We start from the raw sequence: 18,541 nt of genomic DNA, 5'->3' as shown, positions 1-18,541 counted from the left end.
GCTTGCCAGGAAGGACAGGCATGCATGTCATTTGCATGTAATAGAGCAGATTGAAACCATCTTCCTGTCTCAGCCTCAGCCCTGGGAGATGAAAGGTCCCATCAGCATGCAGCATTCCTGGCCTGGACATGCCGATCCAGACGGAGCATTGTATGCTTTGACCCTGTAGGGTTGAGTTTTCAAAAGAAAGGGTTAGGTCAACACTACAGGAGCTGGGTTAGGCTGAGTGCCTTGGAAAATCCCACCCTAAGAGTATGTCTACACTGCAATAAAAGACCCATGGCACAGATGCAGCTGGCTTGGGTCAGCTGACTTGGGTTTGGGCTGCAGGGCTATAAAATCGCAGTGTAGAGGTTCAGGCTCAGGCTGGAGCCTGAGCTCTTACTCTGAGACCTTCCCACCACACGGGGTGTCAGAGCCTGGGCTCCAGCCCCAGTCTGATCATCTATACTGCACATTTCGCACCCCAGCCTGAGCCCCGTGAGCACAAGCCAGCTGTCCCAGGCTCTGAGGCTTGGTGCCGCAGATCTTTTATTGCAATGTAGGTGTACCCTTGATCTCTGTTGGCTGCAGCTCTACTTGAAGAAGGAATGTGGTGGTATTATGGAGCTCCATGAGCCACCCCAAAGTAAGCAAGGTTTCCTTGCTTATTCCTGCATCCACTGAAAGCAATGGGAACTTGGCCATTTACGTCAGCGGGTACATGACAGGGCCCTTTGTTTCAAAGTTGATATGTAGCAGCAGGCCAAGTCCTACAAGTCCTTATGTGTTGCTTCTTTGAAGTATCCACCACCCATGGCGGTTAGGGTTTGTAGGACCAAGGCCAGAAATTGGTTAATCCTGCGGCTGGCATTTTTCCCTGTATAAAGGAAATTTAGTGACCCGAGTACTAACAAAACCCTCTGTTATGTGTACACACTCTGTGATGTGTGCACACTGGAAATGTGTGTGTATGATATAACTAGGGTGGAATGTAAGTCTCTGGGTTAGAACTGATAGAAAAAAGAACAGGAGTACTTGTGGCACCTTAGAGACTAACATATTTATTTGAGCATAAGCTTTTGTGGGCTACAGCCCACTTCATCAGATGCACAGAATGGAACATATAGTAAGAATATATATATACATACAGAGAACATGAAAAAGTGAAAGTTGCCATACCAACTCTAAGAGGCTAATTAATTAAGATGAGCTATTATCAGCAGGGGAGAAAAAAAACTTTTGTAGTGATAATGAAGATGGCCCATTTCAGACAGTTGATGAGAAGGTGTGAGGATACTTAACCTGGGGAAATAGATTCAATTTGTGTAATGACCCAAAAAGAAAAGGAGTACTTGTGGCATCTTAGAGACTAACAAATTTATTTGAGCATAAGCTTTCGTGAGCTACAACTCACTTGCATCTGATGAAGTGAGCTGTAGCTCATGAAAGCTTATGCTCATATAAATTTGTTAGTCTCTAAGATGCCACAAGTCCTCCTTTTCTTTTTGCGAATACAGACTAACATGGCTGCTACTCTGAAACCTGTAATGACCCAGCCACTCCCAGTCTCTGTTCAAACCCAAGTTAATGGTATCTAGTTTGCAAATTAATTCCAGTTCAGCAGTTACACAATTACACTTGTTAGCGAGGGGGAAGGGACCCCGTGTAAAACTATTTTCTTCCTCTTAACAAAAAAAAGACAATGGAATTCAAGATGATGGTGCAACATCAAGGGTGAGCATTTAAACAGCTGGAAGACAGAATCCAAAATTATAGTTCCCACAGCAACTGTAACTCAGCTAAATTGCAGCTTGAGGCATATATTTAACAGCATTTGTGCTGAATATGCACAAGGTAAGGGGGGGGGATGAACTACGTTTGCTCTGGGGACTATAACTTTAATTTTCTGGCTTTGTGCATTTAATTGCATTAACACAGATGTGTGTGTGTGTATTGCCATATTAAATGTGGAATGGAGAGCAAATGCAGCCACAGACACACCCGTCTCATTAGCAACAGCACAGTGATCCTCAGATGACAGCAGTTTAACAGCTCTGTCACTGAATATGAAAAGCCATCCATCTGATAGTAATGGATTTACAGTGGTTGTGGGGGGGGGGGAACGGAAGCAGAAATCTGTGCTCTCCATCAGCCAGACATGCAGAAGTAGGAAGAAAAGGGTCCATGAAGGAGGCTGGATGAAATGTGATGCTGCTGCTCCTGGCAGAGTAAAATAAAATTCATGTATTCCTGATTTTGTGAATGGTGTGGCCAGTGAGCAAGCCGACCCCATTTAGGGACCAGCTCGCAATATCACAATGAGAAGAAAAGTGTAGAGCCCTGCCCAGTGACCACCAGCAATTAGTGCATGTGTTGAAAATAAATGATTAGGAAGAAGACACGCACTTACTGCTAAGATCAGGAAGGAAAACATCCTTACTCAGCCCAACAGGGCTCCTGTTTTGATTCACAGAGGCAACTGTGTGTGTGATAGTCCAGGATTTTGTACACGATCCCTGGCACAGGCTGCTCCCCTGCAAGTGTGATTGTTAAAGGGCATTTAAAGGTTATCAGTTCCTTCACTAATGCAAGGAATCAACCACAGGGAGAGGAGAGGGCAATGGGACAGGCTGGGTACAGATGGGATTTCTGGCAGACACAGGCTCCAGGTGCACCCAGGCCCTTTGTGGAGTTTTATTTTTAAATGACCCTGCAGCAGCCAAAGAAATATGCATATTTATCATAATTGAGAGCTCATGTCTATTGGCTCTTTCCACGAAACGGGCAGGCGTGACAAACACTTACTTTTTTCTTCTAGTAAATAGGATCATAGAGTGAGGCAGACTGTGGGCTAGTGCACTCAGCAGGGGGCTGAGAGTCAGGAGTCCTAGGGTGTATGCTGCCACTGACTTGCTGTATGTCCTTAGGCAAGTTTCTCCATCTGTAAAATGGGGTTCATTTTGCCTACCCAGCTGGGTAAAGTGGATGCATCAGCTATTAAACCAGTCTTATGAAGTCAGGGTGGCAGTACTATACCAGGCCATCCTTACTTCTGCACTGCTGCTGGCGGCGGCTCTGCCATCAGAGCTGGGCTCCCGGCCAGCAGCCGCCGCTCTCCAGCCACCCAGCTCTGAAGGCAGTGCCACTACCAGCAGCAGCACGGAAATAAGGGTAGCGGTACCACAACCCCTGCCTACAATAACCTTGCGTCCTCCACCCCCCCCCCAATTTCTTTTTGGGTCAGGACCCCCTACAATTACAACAGTATGAATTTTCAGATTTAAATAGCTGAAATCATGACATTTATTATTTTAAAAATCCTATGATCGTGAAATTGACCAAAATGGACTGTGAATTTGGTAGGGCCCTACCTATGATCATAGCCAAAAGAGCTATGATTTTTCTTAGGTAGTGGGGTGTATTACCTGCCTGTCTGAGTATCTGTATTTGTAGCAAACCCTTATTACACTGAAGAATTTTTGAAAGATTTTTCCCCTCCTCCATATCCCTCTGGTCTTATTGGATAGAATGATTTTAGGTCCCAGAGAGCTTTGAAGGACTGTGGAATGGTGGGTGGGGAAGAAGAGACAGTCCATGGTGGTGTTTCTATAGTCAGTGCCAGAAGACCTGCCCAGGCACGTGGGGGTGTGTCATAAAATAAAGGGAAGGGTAACCACCTTTCTAGTATACAGTGCTATAAAATCCCACCTGGCCAGAGACAAAATCCTTTCACCTGTAAAGGGTTAAGAAGCTAAAATAACCTCGCTGCACCTGACCAAAATGACCAATGAGGAGACAAGATTCTTTAAAATTGGGAGGGGGGAACAAAGGGTTCGTCTGTCTGTGTGATGCTTTTGCCGGGAACAGATCAGGAATGCAGTCTCAGAATTCAGTTAGTTAGTTAGTAAGTAATCTAGCTAGAAATGCGTTAGATTTCCTTTTGTTTAATGGCTGGTAAAATAAGCTGTGCTGGATGGAACGTATATTCCTGTTTGTGTCTTTTTTGTAACTTAAGGTTTTGCCTAGAGGGATTCTCTATGTTTTGAATCTGATTACCCTGTAAGGTATTTACCATCCTGATTTTACAGAGGTGATTCTTTTACCTTTTCTTTAATTAAAATTCTTCTTTTAAGAACCTGATTGATTTTTCATTGTTCTTAAGATCCAAGGGTTTGGGTCTGTGTTCACCTGTACAAATTGGTGAGGATTTTTATCAAGCCTTCCCCAGGAAAGGGGGTGTAGGGCTTGGGGGGATATTTTGGGGGAAGACTTCTCCAAGTGGGCTCTTTCCCTGTTCTTTGTTTAACACGCTTGGTGGTGGCAGCACACAGTTCAAGAACAAGGCAAAGTTTGTACCTTGGGGAAGTTTTTAACCTGAGCTGGTAAAAATAAGCTTAGGGGGTCTTTCATGTGGGTCCCCACATCAGTACCCTAGAGTTCAGACTGGGGCAGAAACCTTGACAGGGTGGCAGAGAGAAGCCCACTGCTACCCCATGGGCTTGCCCAACTATTCATCCTGTTCAATTTCCTCACATAGAGGACAAATGATACTTATGCTGATTCTTGTGCTTGGCAAGGAAGAGGCTCTGGCTTAGAAAAGCCCATTGCTGAAATTAGATGAGGTGGACTGGGAGGGAATTCTTTGATACAAACTTGCCTGTTATTTAAAATATACTGTGTAATGGTATCAGAGTTAGAAGAAGAGCCTGTCCCTTGGGACTCAGAGAAGGGTGCATGAGTTAACTAAAAATAGGGTTACCATACATCCAGGTTTTCCCAGACACAGCCTCTTTTTTGATCCTCTGCCCTCAGTCCGGACGGATTTTTCAAATACCAGGCAATGTCCAGAATTTTTGCAGAGCAGTCGTTGCAGCTCAGAAAAAGCTTCAATTGGTCCATTTCCGCATCCGCAGCTGATTGGTCCAGTCCCCTACAGCCACAGCTGCTGGATGCTGCCCACCCAAGCCGTGGCTCCCAGCCTTGAGGTGCGGAGTCTCGCACTGAGGCACTGACTGATGGCTGTTGTGTACTGGGTTTGCACCAGTCACCCTGCCACTGTGACAGGGAGCGACACTGCCCACCTCACCTTCAGTGAGTACCCCCGCTTCAGGTATCCCCTCCAGCATCCCTCATATATTCCTCCCAGTATGCACACTCCTCCAGCAGCCCCCAGGTACTCCCTGCAGCATCCCCAACTGTACCCCACTCCAGCTCCCCCCTCCAGCAGTGTCCTCTTTTTGGGAACCTAAAATATGGTAACCCTAACTAAAACAACAGAGTCAGAGGAATACATAAACTGCAGAAGCTCCATTGACATCAATGGAGTGAAGCCAGTTTACACCAGCGGAGGATCTGGCCCATATCCTGACTGTGGTGAGAGGAAGGCACAGTTGGCAATCTTGGATTCAACTCCCCACCCTTCTCAGCAAGCACATCCCGTAAATACTGTACATCCAGCAAGGTCACTTCCTCCTTCCTGTGCCCCATGCACAGCCTCTTGGAAAGCACATGACTCTAGAGTCATGGGTTGAGGTTAGAAAGGCAATTTTTCCTCTAGGGGAGCCACATATTCCTCTGAGGATGGAGACTTCAGAATCTCAGATCACTGGTGATTGTCACTCAGGGAACCACACCTTAATTAGCCTAGGGCTTATATATCTCCTCTCGACCACTCTCCCACCTAGTTTTGGCCCTTTGACCCCCAAGCCTCAGGGGGAGTCTGTTCCTTTCCCTGCTGTCCCACCCTTGTCTTCCCCTGCCCTCCCGTCATCGCCCTCGTCCCCTGGCTCTGACCTGGCCAGCTAGCCCCCTTCTTCGGGGAGCTGGGAGCTTGTATGAGGGAGGCGCTGTAAGTGGGGAGCGCGGGCCTAGCACCCCCCTCTTGTTACTGAGGGGGAAGGGACCCCGTGTAAAACTATGAAGGGGATTGCTGGTGCTGGGCTTTCCATTGAGTCCCCTGCTGATGTTCATAGTTTGGAGTCAGCCGAGGTTGCTGCAGCCACGGCGGCAGGTAGTACCGCCTCTCTCATGGAGTCCCTCCCTGAGGGGGTCTTGGGGAGTGCCCCTGCTGCCTCTTTGCCATCTGTGCCCCCTGTAGGCGCCAAAGTGGCTACTGCCCTGGCTGCTGTCAAGGGGGACCCTGTAGGTGTAGGTCCCCGAGTGGGGACTTTGCCTCTATTTTTGACCCTTACCACCGAGGGGGGCGGATGCCCCCCTGTTAGAGGGCCTCTGTCAGGGCAATTGCAATCTGTCAGCCCCACCTATCCTTTCTCCTCTGCCTCAGGTGGTTGCCCCTGTTTTGGCCTTTGTAATGCCCTGGGACCTGACCATCTGCCCGGCCGCGGTTGGTAATCTGGCTGTGCCCAGTGTGGCAACGGCTGACACCAAGCAGCTGGGCTCTGAGCCCACAGGTGCCCTTCCATCTAAGATGGGGTGGCAGCCTGTGCCCCCCTCTTCTCCCACCAGTGCTGTAATCATGGGTGGTTCATTTAGCGAGGCACCTGACTCTAGCGCTGTGGGGGCATCCCAGTTCCTTGCTGCCCTTTCAACCACCGTGCCATATCGAGAGGCGTTGTGTCCTGGTGGCTTTCCCACTCGGGTCCTCGATTTTGTCCCTGTCCTAAGCCTGTTCCTGTCCTAGGTCTGTGAACTGCTCCTGTCCCTGACCCTGTTCCAGCCCCTGCTACTGTCCTTAACCTTTTCTCCTTCCCTTCTCCTGTTGCTGCCACCCCCGGGGTTGCCTCATTTTCTTTTTATGAGGGCCCCTGGGAGGCGGTTTTTGTTTTTTCCTCTCCTGGCCCATCGGGAGCTGCAGTTCTCCCTCCGCCACTGTCCCTAGTGCCGAGTGCTGAGTTGGATGGCGCCGCAGCGGGGATCTGATCCCTGCTTGCCTGTCTCGATAGGCCACAGGGATGGTAGGGGGGCCCAATTGGGAGACACTCCGGGGTCTGTGACGCCAGTCCCCACTGTGCAGAGGAACAAGCTGCACTGTTTCTTGGAGGACACTCATGGCTCCACGAACAGAGTGCATCTCGCTCTTCAGCTCTGGGGCGATCTCCATCTTGCTCTCCAGACTGCGAGGGCCATTTTGGAAGAGGGCAAAGGGACCAGGAAGCGGGACGCTGAGGCTTACCAATAGACCCGCTTCTTCTATGACGCCTTGATTGCTTTTGGGGTTAGCACCCCTGCCCACAAGGATCATCCCCAGCCCTCCTTATGCTGCTGTCCATCTTTGCCACTTTGAACACCCAGGGCTGTAAGGTGGGTCTCCATGCACTTACAGCCTGAGGTGCTGGGGATCACCGAGGTCGTGCCGGGTCACCTGCTGCACCTCTGGGCTTGGGTGGAAGGGCCCAGAACGTCTATGTCTATGCCCTGATATCCAGCCCGGAGCGAGTGCGTTTCTTCCAGCAGGTGTCAGCCTTCTTTGGTTCTTTGGATCCTCGTGAGTGCCTGGTCCTGGGCGGAGATTTCAACTGCACCCTGGAGGAGTGGGACCGCATGGGGATTGAGCTGAGCCTGGCCGCCACAGATGTCTTCAGGGAGATTGTAGCTCATCACTCCCTGGTGGATGTCTGGCGCGACCACCTGGACGATGTCTCTCCGTTTACTTTTGTCTGGGTGGAGAAACAATGATCGAGCCACTCCCAGTTGGATCGCATTTATTTTTCTCGCTGTCATCTTTCACAGGCCCACTCCTCCAGCGTTTGGCCAGCCATGTTCTCAGACCACCATTTGGTCTGCTTTGGGAGGAAAAGGGGCAAAAAAGTACATCCTCTGCCTCTTGGTGGAGGACGGCGCCCCCTCACGGATCCGGTGGAGATGCGTGAGGGGGCCTGGGCCTTCCACACTGGCCTTTTCTCCCCAGATCCAACTGACACCGATGCCTGCGGAGTGCTTTGGGACGAACTCCCGACGGTCAGCACAGGCGACCGGGACCAGCTGGAGCTGCCTCTCACTCTGGCCAAGTTCTTGGAAGCTCACCATCTCATGCCCAACAATAAATCTCCAGGTATGGACGGGCTGACTGGAGTTCTACCACGTGTTTTGGGACGTCCTTGGCCCAGACCTTGTCACTGTCTGGGCCGAGTCTCTGGAGGGCGGGGTCCTCCCTCTGTCATGCAGGTGAGCCTCTGCGATCGCTGGAATTGGCATCCCTTCCCACTCCTCAGCATGGACTATAAGGCCACGGCGAAGGCCATCTTGCTGCAGCTGCGGTTTGTGCTGGTGGATGTGGTCCATCCTGACCAGACCTACACTGTCCTGGCCCGTACCATCTTTGATAATCTTTATCTGGTCCGGGATCTCGTGGAGTTTGGGTGTAGGGATGGTCTGTCGTTCGCCCTCCTATCATTGGATCAGGAGAAGGCATTCAACCGGATGGACCACAGGTATCTCCTGGGCACTCTGCAGGCATTCGGCTTTGGGTCCCGGTTTGTGGGGTTTCTCCAGGTGCTGTACACCTCCACAGACTGTTTGGTCAGGCTTAACTGGACCCTGACCGCACCTGTCAGCTTCGGGTGAGGAGTGCATCAAGGATGTCTTGTCGGATCAGCTGTATACTCTGGTCATTGAGCCCTTCCTCCTTCTCCTTCGTAAGAGGTTGACAGTGTTGGTGCTGTGTGAGCTGGAGGTGCGGCTGGTCCTGGCAGCATATGCTGACGATGTGCTCCTCATGGTCCAGGACTCAGATCTGGTGCGGGTGGAGGCTTGCCAAGCTGTTTATTCAGCGGCCTCCTCCGCCCGGGTCAACTGAGTCAAGAGCTCTGGCCTGGTGGTTGGGGACAGGTGGTGGGCAAGCTCCCTCCCACCCGCACTTCAGGCCATCTGGTGGAGCGCGGGTCCGCTGCTCTATCTTGGTGTTTACCTTTCTGCCACACATCCATTTCAGCCAGAGAACTGGCACGATTTAAAGGGCGGGGTGACTGGGCGGTTGCAGGGCTGAACAGGACTGCTTTGGTGCCTCTCCCTCCGGGGGAGAGCGCTGGTGCTTAACCAACTGGTCCTGTCCATGCTCTGGCACTGGTTCAACACCCTGTGCCCGCCCCTGGTGTCCCTGGCCAATCTCCAGAGGTTGGTTCTGGAGGTTTTTTGGCCAGGACTGTACTGGGTCTCTGCGGGGGTTCTCGATCTTCCCCTGGAGGAGGGAGGACAAGGCCTGATGTGCATGCGCACACAGGTCCATGTCTTCTGCCTCCAGGCCCTGCAGAGACTCCTTTATGGTGTAGGTGGCTCGGCGTGGAGTGTATTGGCGCACGCCTTCCATCGGCCCCCTGCCCTGTGAGCCTTCCTGGCCTCCCACTCCTTGTACCCCAAGCCTCTGCGTGCTATGCAGCTGGTTCATTTCTGAACCGCACCAAGAGACCATCTATACGCGCTCATTTGCACACGCTTCATTATCCCACCCTCATGTCCTGCCCAGATACCAAATGACGGGACCTTTTACCAGCAGTGGAGGGTGGGGAACCCTGGTGGGCCAGTTTATATTCCATCTTGGTCCCATGGCCCACCGGGGATATCAGCTGGCGGCTCCTTCGTGGAGCCATGAGCACGGGCGTGTACTTGGTGCAGTTCACCTCTGTCCCTGAAACTTGTCGCTTTTGTAGCGTGAGGGAGACCCTGGCACATGCGTACCTTCAGTGCCCCGGGCTGCAGCCCCTCTTCCAGCTCCTCCAGAACCTCTTATTGAGGTTCTGGCTGCACTTTTCCCCGCATTTATTTATGCACACCTGACTCAAGGCACCAGAAAGTCGCGGGTCCACCTCATCGACCTCCTCCTAGCCATGGCCAGGGAGAGGAGGTTGGCAGAGTGGGGTCCCTGTGACTGTGGGGCTGTCTTTCATTCTTTTACCCATCTCTCTCTGTGAGTTGTCTCCAGGTGTTGTATGCTTCCGCGGGGTATTTGGTCAGGCTCAACTGGACCCTGACCGAACCTGTCAGTTTCGGGTGAGGAGTGTGTCAAGGCTGCCCGCTGTCAGGCCAGTTGTATACTGTGGCCATTGAGCCCTTTCTCCATCTCCTCCAAAAGAGGCGCCTCATCCCAGGCCCTCCGGATCTCTTCATTGGGCCCCTGCCCCGTGAGCCCTCAATACCCCAGCCCCTTTGTACCCTGTGTCGGCTGCGCTATTTGCAGCCAGTTCATTTCTGAACTGTTCCATGGGACCATCTCTACATGCTCATGCTCCACACTTTTCATTTCCCCACCCTCGTGTCCCACCTTGATACCAAGTGGCGGGACCTTTTACCAGCTACAGAGGGTGAGGGACCCCGGTGCGCCAGCCTGCATTCCACCTTGGTTCCACTGCCCACCAGGTAATACACCAGAAGGTAGGGATAGGATACAGAGGGACCTAGACAAATTAGAGGATTGGGCCAAAAGAAATCTGATGAGGTTCAACAAGGAAAAGTGCAGAGTTCTGCACTTAGGACAGAAGAACCCCATGCACTACTACAGAATAGGGACTGAGCAGCTAGGCAGCAGTTCTGCAGAAAAGGACCTAGGGTTACAATGGACGAGAAGCTGGATATGATTCAACAGTGTGCCCTTGTTGCCAAGAAGGCCAATGACATTTGGGCTGTATAAGTAGGAGCATTGCCAGCTGATCAAGTGGCATGATCATTCCCCTCTATTTGGCATTGATGAGGCCTCACCTAGAGTACTGTGTCCAGTTTTGGACCCCACACTACAAGAAGGATGTGGAAAAATTCAAAAGCATCCAGCAGGAGCGCAACAAAAGTGATTAGGGGGGTGGAGCACATGATTTATGAGTAGAGGCTGAGGGAACTGGGATTATTTAGTCTGCAGAAAAGAAGAATGAGGGGGGATTTGATAGCTGCTTTCAACTACCTGAAAGGGGGTTCCAAAGAGGATGGATCTAGACTGTTCTCAGTGGTAGCAGATGACAGAAGAGGAGTAATGGTCTCAAGTTCCAGTGGGGGAGGTTTAGGTTCGATATGAAGAAAAACTTTTTCACTAGGAGGGTGGTGAAGCACAGGAATGCGTTACCTAGGGAGGTGGTGGAATCTCCTTCCTTAGAAGTTTTTAAGGTCAGGCTTGACAAAGCCCTGGCTGGGATGATTTAGTTGGGGATTAGTCCTGCTTTGAGCAGGGGGTTGGACTAGATTAGCTCCTGAGGTCCCTTCCAACCCTTATATTCTATGATTAGTTGGCAGCTCCTCCATGGAGCCGTGAGCATGGGCGTGTACCTGGCTCTGTTCAACCCTCTTCCCGATGCCTGCCCTTTTTGCAGTATGAGGGAGATCCTAGCGCAAGTCTGTTTGCAGTGTCCCAGGTTGCAGCCGCTCTTCTGGCTCCTCCAGAACCTCTTGTTGAGGTTCTGGCTGCACTTTTCCCCTCACCTTTTTATATATACACACCCCATTCATGGCCCCACGAAGTCGTGGGACCACCTTGTCAACCTCCTCCTAACCATGACCAAAATGGCCATTTATAACACCAGGGAGAGGAGGTTGGCTTGAGGCGGGGGCCTGTGACTGTGGGACCTGTTTTCATTCTTTCGTCTGTTCGTGCATCCAGGCAGAATTCCTCTGGGTGGCGTCCGCTGGCTCCTTGTATGCTTTTGTGGAGCAGTGGGCACTGTGCGGGGTTCTCTGCTCAGTGTCCCCTTCCAGTTCCCTAGTTTTGGCCCTTTGACCCCCACATCTGTCCTGTTTTTTCTTCTTCATTGTCCCATGGTTCTAGTTGAGTTCCAGGCTCAGTAGCTCCTCCCCAGGCTGGCTTATGCCCACCCACTTCTCAGCACCCAATAGGACCACTCTCCCAGGCCTTGCTGTATTACAGTCCACACTGGTGCTTATCTTAAATAATCCTCTCACTCCCTTGTACTTATCCCTCTGACGTATTTATAGAGAGCAATCATATCTCCCCTCAACCTTCTTTTGATTAGGCTAAACAAGCCAAGCTCTTTGATTCTCCTTTCATAAGGTAGATTTTCCATTCTTCAGATCATCCTCGTAGCCCTTCTCTGCACCTGTTCTAATTTGCATTCATCTTTCTTAAACATGGGATACATGAATTGCATGCAGTATTCCAGATGAGGTTGTACCAGTGCATTGTATAATAGTATTAACCCTTCCCTGTCTCTACTGGAAATACCTCTCCTGATACATCCTAAGAGTGCATTCGCCTTTTTCACAGCTGCATCACACTGACAGTGTCACGGGGCGCAGACTCACCGGTGGTGCCTCCTGCTGGTTGTCCTTGGGAATTAGCGTTCCAGCCTCCAGAGCGCCCTCTTCAGGCCAGTGTCTTGCCTTGCTGCTGGCTCCCATGTCCCTCCCAGGACCCTGGTGCCCCTTTCACTGGGTGCTGCCTCCTGTCAGTAACCCCACACTTCTGGGTCTCCCCCTCCCAGGGGAACACCCTACCTCACCTCAGTCATAGGCTCCTGCCAGTCACCAGCTAGCCCCCGTGCCCTGGGGCAGACTGCAGTATGAGCCACTCATCACCGGCAAGGTTGGGTTTGGACCTGCTGCCTCTGCCTACCTGTAGCTGCCCCTGAAACTCGCCATACCTAATAGACCTTACCAGGCCCGCAGCCTGGGACTTTTCTAGGCTAGAGCTCCCCGGCTCCCTTGGCCTTTCCCCGGCCCTGCTCCAAACTAGGTCCTGCTCAGCACCTTGCAGCCAGGCCCTTCTCCCTCTAGAGGTGGAGGGAGAATCTCCCTGGGCTTTTGGGTCACAGCCTTTATAGAGCCAGCTGGACCCTGACTGGGGCATGGCCCCCAGCTGAGGCTTCTTCCCCAATCAGCCCCGCTGCCTTCCTTCTACAACAGCCCTCTCTCAGGGCTGTTTTAAATCCCTCTGGGCCCGAGTGGGAGTCCAACCCACTACAGACGGCTTATAGTCATCCTGTGATCAACAAATACACCCAGGTCTTTCTCCTTTTCTGTCACTTCCAACTGATAAGTCCTAGCTTTTGCACTATTACATTTAATCCCATTTCTATTACTCCAGTTTACAAGGTCATCCAGATCTTCTCACATGATATTCTGGTCCTCCTCCATATTGGCAATACGTCCCAACTTTGTGTCATCCGCAAATTTTATTAGCACACACTCACTTTTTGTGCCAACGTCAGTAATAAAAATGTTAAATAAGACTGGTCCCAAAACCTATCCCTGAGGAACTCCACTAGTAACCTCCCTCCAGCCTGACAGTTCAACTTTCAGTATGGCCCATTGTAGTTGTCCCTTTAACCAATTCCTTATTCACCTTTCAATTCTTATATTAATCCCCACCTTCTCCAATTTAACTAATAATTTCCCATGTAGAACTGTATCAAATGCCTTACTGAAGTCCAGGTAGATTAGAACTACTGCATTTCTTTTGTCTAAGAAATCAGTTATCTTCTTAAAGAAGGAGATCAGATTGGTCTTGCACAATCTACCTTTTGTAAAACTCTGTTGTAGTTTATTCCAATTACCATTCATCTCTATATCCTTAACTACTTTCTGTTTCAAAATTTGTTCCAAGACCTGGCATACAATTGAGGTCAAACTAACAGGCTTGTAGTTTCCTGGATCACCTTTTCCCCCTTTTCGTAAAAATAGGAATTATCTTAGCAATTCTCCAGTCATAAGGTACAATCCACCAGTTTACAGATGCATTAAAAATCCTTGCTGTTGGGCTTGCAATTTCATGTGCTGGTTCCTTTAATATTCTAGGATGGAGATTATCCAGACCCCCCGATTTAGTCCCATTAAACTGTTTGAGTTTGACTTCCATTTCATATGTGGTAATTTCTACTCCCATATCCTTGTTGCCATTAGCTACCGTGCCACTACCCCTCAGATCTTCATTAGCTTCATTAAAAACTGAGGCAAAGTATTTGTTTAGGTGTTGGGCCATGCCTAATTATCTTTAATGTCCACCCCATCCTCAGTGCTTAGTGGTCCCACTTCTTCTTTCCTTGTTTTCTTCTTATTTATATGGCTGTAGAACCTTTTACTATTGGTTTTAATTCCCTTTGCAGGTCCAACTCTGCTTGGCTTTTGGCAGTTTTCACTTTATTCCTACACTTCCTGACCCCCAAAAAGTAGCTTTCCTTGCTGATCCTTCCGAACTTCCATTCCTTGTAGGCTTTCTGCTTTCTCTTAATCACCTCTCTGAGATGCTTGTTCATCCAGTTTGGTCTGCAACCCTTCCCTATGAATTTCCTCCCCTTGCTTGGGATGCAGGCTTCAGAGAGCTTCTACAACTTTGACTTAAAGTTGATTCCAAGCCTCCTCCACATTCAGATCCCAGAATGGCCCATTTCCCCATAGTCTATGCACTGAGGACCCTCCCTGATATGTTTAGAGTAGCAGCCGTGTTAGTCTGTGTCCGCAAAAAGAACAGGAGTACTTGTGGCACCTTAGAGACTAACAAATTTATTAGAGCATGAGTTTTCGTGGGCTACAGCTCACTTCATCGGATGCATAGAATGGAACATATAGTAAGAAGATATATATATATATATATACATACAGAGAAGGTGGAAGTTGGCATACAAACTGTAAGAGGCTAATTAATATGTTCATAAGGTAAAGGAATTGTAAAAGCAGAGGTGGCCTCAAACATATATGAAAGCAGAAATGAGACCAGAGTGCAAGTGATGGCTTAGCTTTGGAGTTAAGTCCCCTGGCCTCAGTGTCCTCAGACCATCACATTCCATTAGAGAGGGGTTTGATCGTGGAATGTGCTCGTTGTGCTGACTTGTGGGAAGCAGTGTAAGGCTGCCTTAATGCAGGGATCTGGCCCCTGATGTTAAATTGGCAGTGTCCCCTTAATCAATATGTGGCCTCTCCAGTGGGACCTTCTTGACTCTGTTCAGCACAAAAGGGATAATTAGTTGTGGGGAAACTCCCACAGCTGGACTGGAGAGGGACCCAGTAACCCTTCCAGGACAGAAGTGCGTGGGGCGCTGGATTTTTGCTCCAGTGAAGAATAGCTATGCTGTCACGACCCAAAGAGAGACACTTTTGAAGAGGCTAATCTTAGAAACAAGGGAATCCAAACTTCTCACCTACCCTCTGTTGGAAGTGGGCGGATGTGGATTTTTAATGAATTCTAACTAACATTTAGATCTTTAAAGCACTAGATATAATCAGAGCTACGTATTGTTAGTATTTTAATGTTTTTTTAATAGATCTTGGCCTCCACTCCCCTGGCTGGCAGAGGAGAGCTCATTGCAGATCCAGAGGGTGGGGATGCCATGCTGTTTTTAAGCTATAACTATTAGACCACACTCCCTTAACAGAACACTGGGAAGTAGTTTTAGCTCAAAATGTAGGCTTTGTATGAGGTGGATTTGACAGCCATTGGCAGGAACTGAAATATCTTCATGCTAAAAAACTCAGGGAAAGCAGATGGTATTTTTTAATCATCCCCCGCAGCGTTTGCAATCCAACAATTGCAGCCGTGTGCTAGTGCATCAAATCGGGAGAACTAAAACCTCGGTTTCCTTGTAGGACATGTCCTGTTTCTGAAGAGCTGTGTGCAGTCCTTGCTGCCCATTGATCATGCCAAAGAAAACTGCTGTCGTTCTGCTTCAGATTGTACCAGACTGATAGACTGTTCTGTAACACCTTTCTCCTGCCTGCTCTGTCTCAGCTCTCTAGATCAAATTGCCAGGATATCAGTTTGTAAATTAAATCCAACAGAGCCAGCTCTTCCCCTCCCACCAACAGTCATGAGATGTAGATATTTATTTTCTGCCATTATGATTTTCAATCTCTCCAGCTTTTGGACCATTACTGGAGAATTTTGTTACCCTCCTACGGATTAGCAATTTGTTCTCTCAGTCTCTTCATGGGTGTTGAAGCTCAGCTCAGATTCTTCTACTTTGTTGCTCCAGGCTACGTGAACACTGATGATAACAGTATGAATTCCTAACTCTTATGAATCATAGGACTGGAAGGGACCTCGAGAGGTCATCTAGTCCAGTCCCCTGCACTCATGGCAGGACTAAGTATTACCTAGACCATCCTTGACAGGTGTTTGTTTAACCTGCTCTTAAAAATCTCCAATGATGGGGATTCTACAACCACCCTGGGCAATTAATTCCAGTGCTTAACCGCTCTGACAGTTAGGACGTTTCTGCGCAGTAAAGCAGTTTTCTGCGCTGTAAGTCCTGAGGTGCACGCACGGCCAAGCCACTTAGTGCGCAGAAACTGCGCAGATGCAGCGCTTTAAAAACCCACCCCGACGAGAGGCGTAGAGTTTTCTGAGCTGGGGGTGCAGCACTGCGGTGCCAGTGTAGACACCGTGGCGATTACAGCTCTGTGATTGGCCTCCGGGAGGTGTCTCACAATGCCTGTTCTCACCTCTCTGGCCATCGGTTCGAACTCTACTGCCCTGCCCTCAGGTGACCAACCGTCAGCCCCACCCCGTACATTCCTTTGAAAATTTGAAAGTCCCCTTCCTGTTTACTCGCTGATGTGTGCAGTGGTCTCAGTGCATCTTTCCAGGTGGCCATGCCCGCTCCATGCAGCAGGAGATTCCCCTCTTGGAGCAATGCCGAGCTGCTGGACCCCATCGGCTTTTGGGGAGAGAGGAAGCTTTGCACTCCAGCTGTCGGAATTATGATACCTACAGACAGATTTCTAGATGCATGATAGAAAGGGGCCATGACCAGGACACATGGCAGCGCAGGGTGAAAGTGAAGGAGCTGTGGAATGCCTACCACAAGGTGCGGGAGGCAAACCGCCGCTCTGGTGCTGTGCCCATGAGCTGCCGGTTCTACAAAGAGCTGGACGCGATAGTCGGTGGTGACCCCACCTCCACTGCGAAGACCACTGTGGCTATATCAGTGGCTCGCGTGCCAGTCGAGAGTGGACCAAGCCAGGAGGAGGAAATCTTGGACAAGGATGTAGAGGGGGAGGGGGACCCAGAGGCAGAGGATGACTCAGAGGCCACAGATGCATGCCCCCAGGAGCTCTTTTCTTCCCTGGAGGAGGATAGCCAGTCACAGCTGTCAGATGTTGGCAAAGTGCAAACAGGAGAGGTTGCAGAAAGCAGGCTTGTCTCCCACCACATGCCTAGTCTGAGCAGTGGAACACGCTGTTGATTGACTCCCTCACTTCATGGGAATCTTCCTCAGAGATCTCCAGGAAACTCTTGTGGAGATACTGGGCAATCCACTGCTGCAGGTTCTTTGGCAGAGCTGCTTTGTTTCTTGTCCCATTAACGGTAACTTTCCCATGCCACTGTGCCATTCCAGGGGGGTGGGGTGGGGGACACAACCATTGCTGCACATAGGCGAGCCGCATTCCTATGCCAGGGCAGAAGCTGCAGGCTTGGAGAAGACCCTCCTTTGATTCCCTGCTCATCCTCAGCAATGGGATATCTTCCATAATGATCACATCCTGTGGAAAGGCTGGGGACAGGAATGATTACCAGGCCTCCCCTACAGTGCCAGCTCTCCCCAAGAGCCACGTGCCCAGTGTGCCAGCAGGGTCCGGGAAGAGTGATTTACCCTGCCCTTGTGGCTGCTCACTATTTTGGGGGTCTTGTGGCTCATGTGTGCTTGCCTGGGGTCAGCCAGTTAGTGACAGGTGTGTAAGTACTGACTGTGTTTTAAATCACTGAATTAGCGTTGTCTGTGTTGCAAACAATACTGCTTCTGTAAAATGTTGCATTTAAACTTCACAGAGATGACCTTAGGAGTCCAGCCTCCCTCTTTGTTATCGGCAGCTGAATGGCTGCGCAGAATTAGAAAGCGGCCAAGAAGAACTAAGGAGGACTTTGTGCGTGATGTTATGATGCACTCTGCCACCGAGAAACAGGAATTGAAGGAGTGGCGGGACAGTGAGAAGAGGGACTGAAAGGAGAACACGGCATGCCAGAATGAATCCACGGAATGGCTCTTAAAGATTATGGAGCACCAAGCAGACACACTCAAACCAAGCAGCGCCACGCTCGCCCTCCCTTGCAGCCGCTCTCGCAAAACTTTTTCCCATATGCCTCCCAGACACTGCCAACACACTCTGATCAACCTCCTGGCTCCAGTCTATATCTGCAGCATTCCACTCCTCCCCCTCACTGTCCAGCACTGTGGACTCCCACTACCCACTGCACTCAACACTCATTCCTCTGCAGTTTGGCCCTGCTGAAGTACAGCACCTGTTGCATTGTACTCCAAAGGAGAAGGTTGGATATGATCCCTGGACATACACAAATCTTTAGCCATCCCAGGACCCCTCCTCCTCCTGGGACCTTCCCTTCCTCTATCCCACTCCCTGCTGTTGGGTTTTTTTTAGTTTGACTCTCTCCTCCAGTTGTTGTCTTTTAATAAAATAATTGTGTTTGTTTGAAAGCAATCTTTATTCTACTAATTGAAATCAAACAGAGCACTATAAAGCAACATACAATTATGTTAACCCCCCTTATTGCATCATGTACACCAATCACCTCCTAGCATTATAAGCACTGCAATCCCGAGCATAGCAACAAATATTAGTGGATTTCAGTTTCAAATTGCTGCCTCAAGGCATCCCTGATCCTTATGGCCCTGTGCTGTGCCCCTCTAATAGACCTGGTCTCTGGCTGTTCAAATGC

General features: G+C 49.9%; 1 long non-coding RNA gene across 1 annotated transcript in view; it reads left to right on the top strand.

The window, feature by feature from the left end:
* Positions 1-18,299, top strand: part of LOC140918461 (uncharacterized) — a 39,775-nt gene extending 21,476 nt beyond the window's left edge. Inside the window, exon 2 of the long non-coding RNA XR_012161191.2 lies at positions 17,636-18,299. This is a non-coding gene — a long non-coding RNA (uncharacterized LOC140918461). The remainder of the gene's footprint in view (positions 1-17,635) is intronic.
* Positions 18,300-18,541: the final 242 nt, after the last annotated feature.

The sequence above is a fragment of the Lepidochelys kempii genome, chromosome 10, assembly GCF_965140285.1.
Source record: "Lepidochelys kempii isolate rLepKem1 chromosome 10, rLepKem1.hap1, whole genome shotgun sequence".
NCBI lineage: Eukaryota > Metazoa > Chordata > Testudines > Cheloniidae > Lepidochelys > Lepidochelys kempii.
The sequence above is the reverse complement of the archived record's forward strand: the minus strand, read 5'-3'. Positions and strand labels throughout refer to the sequence as shown.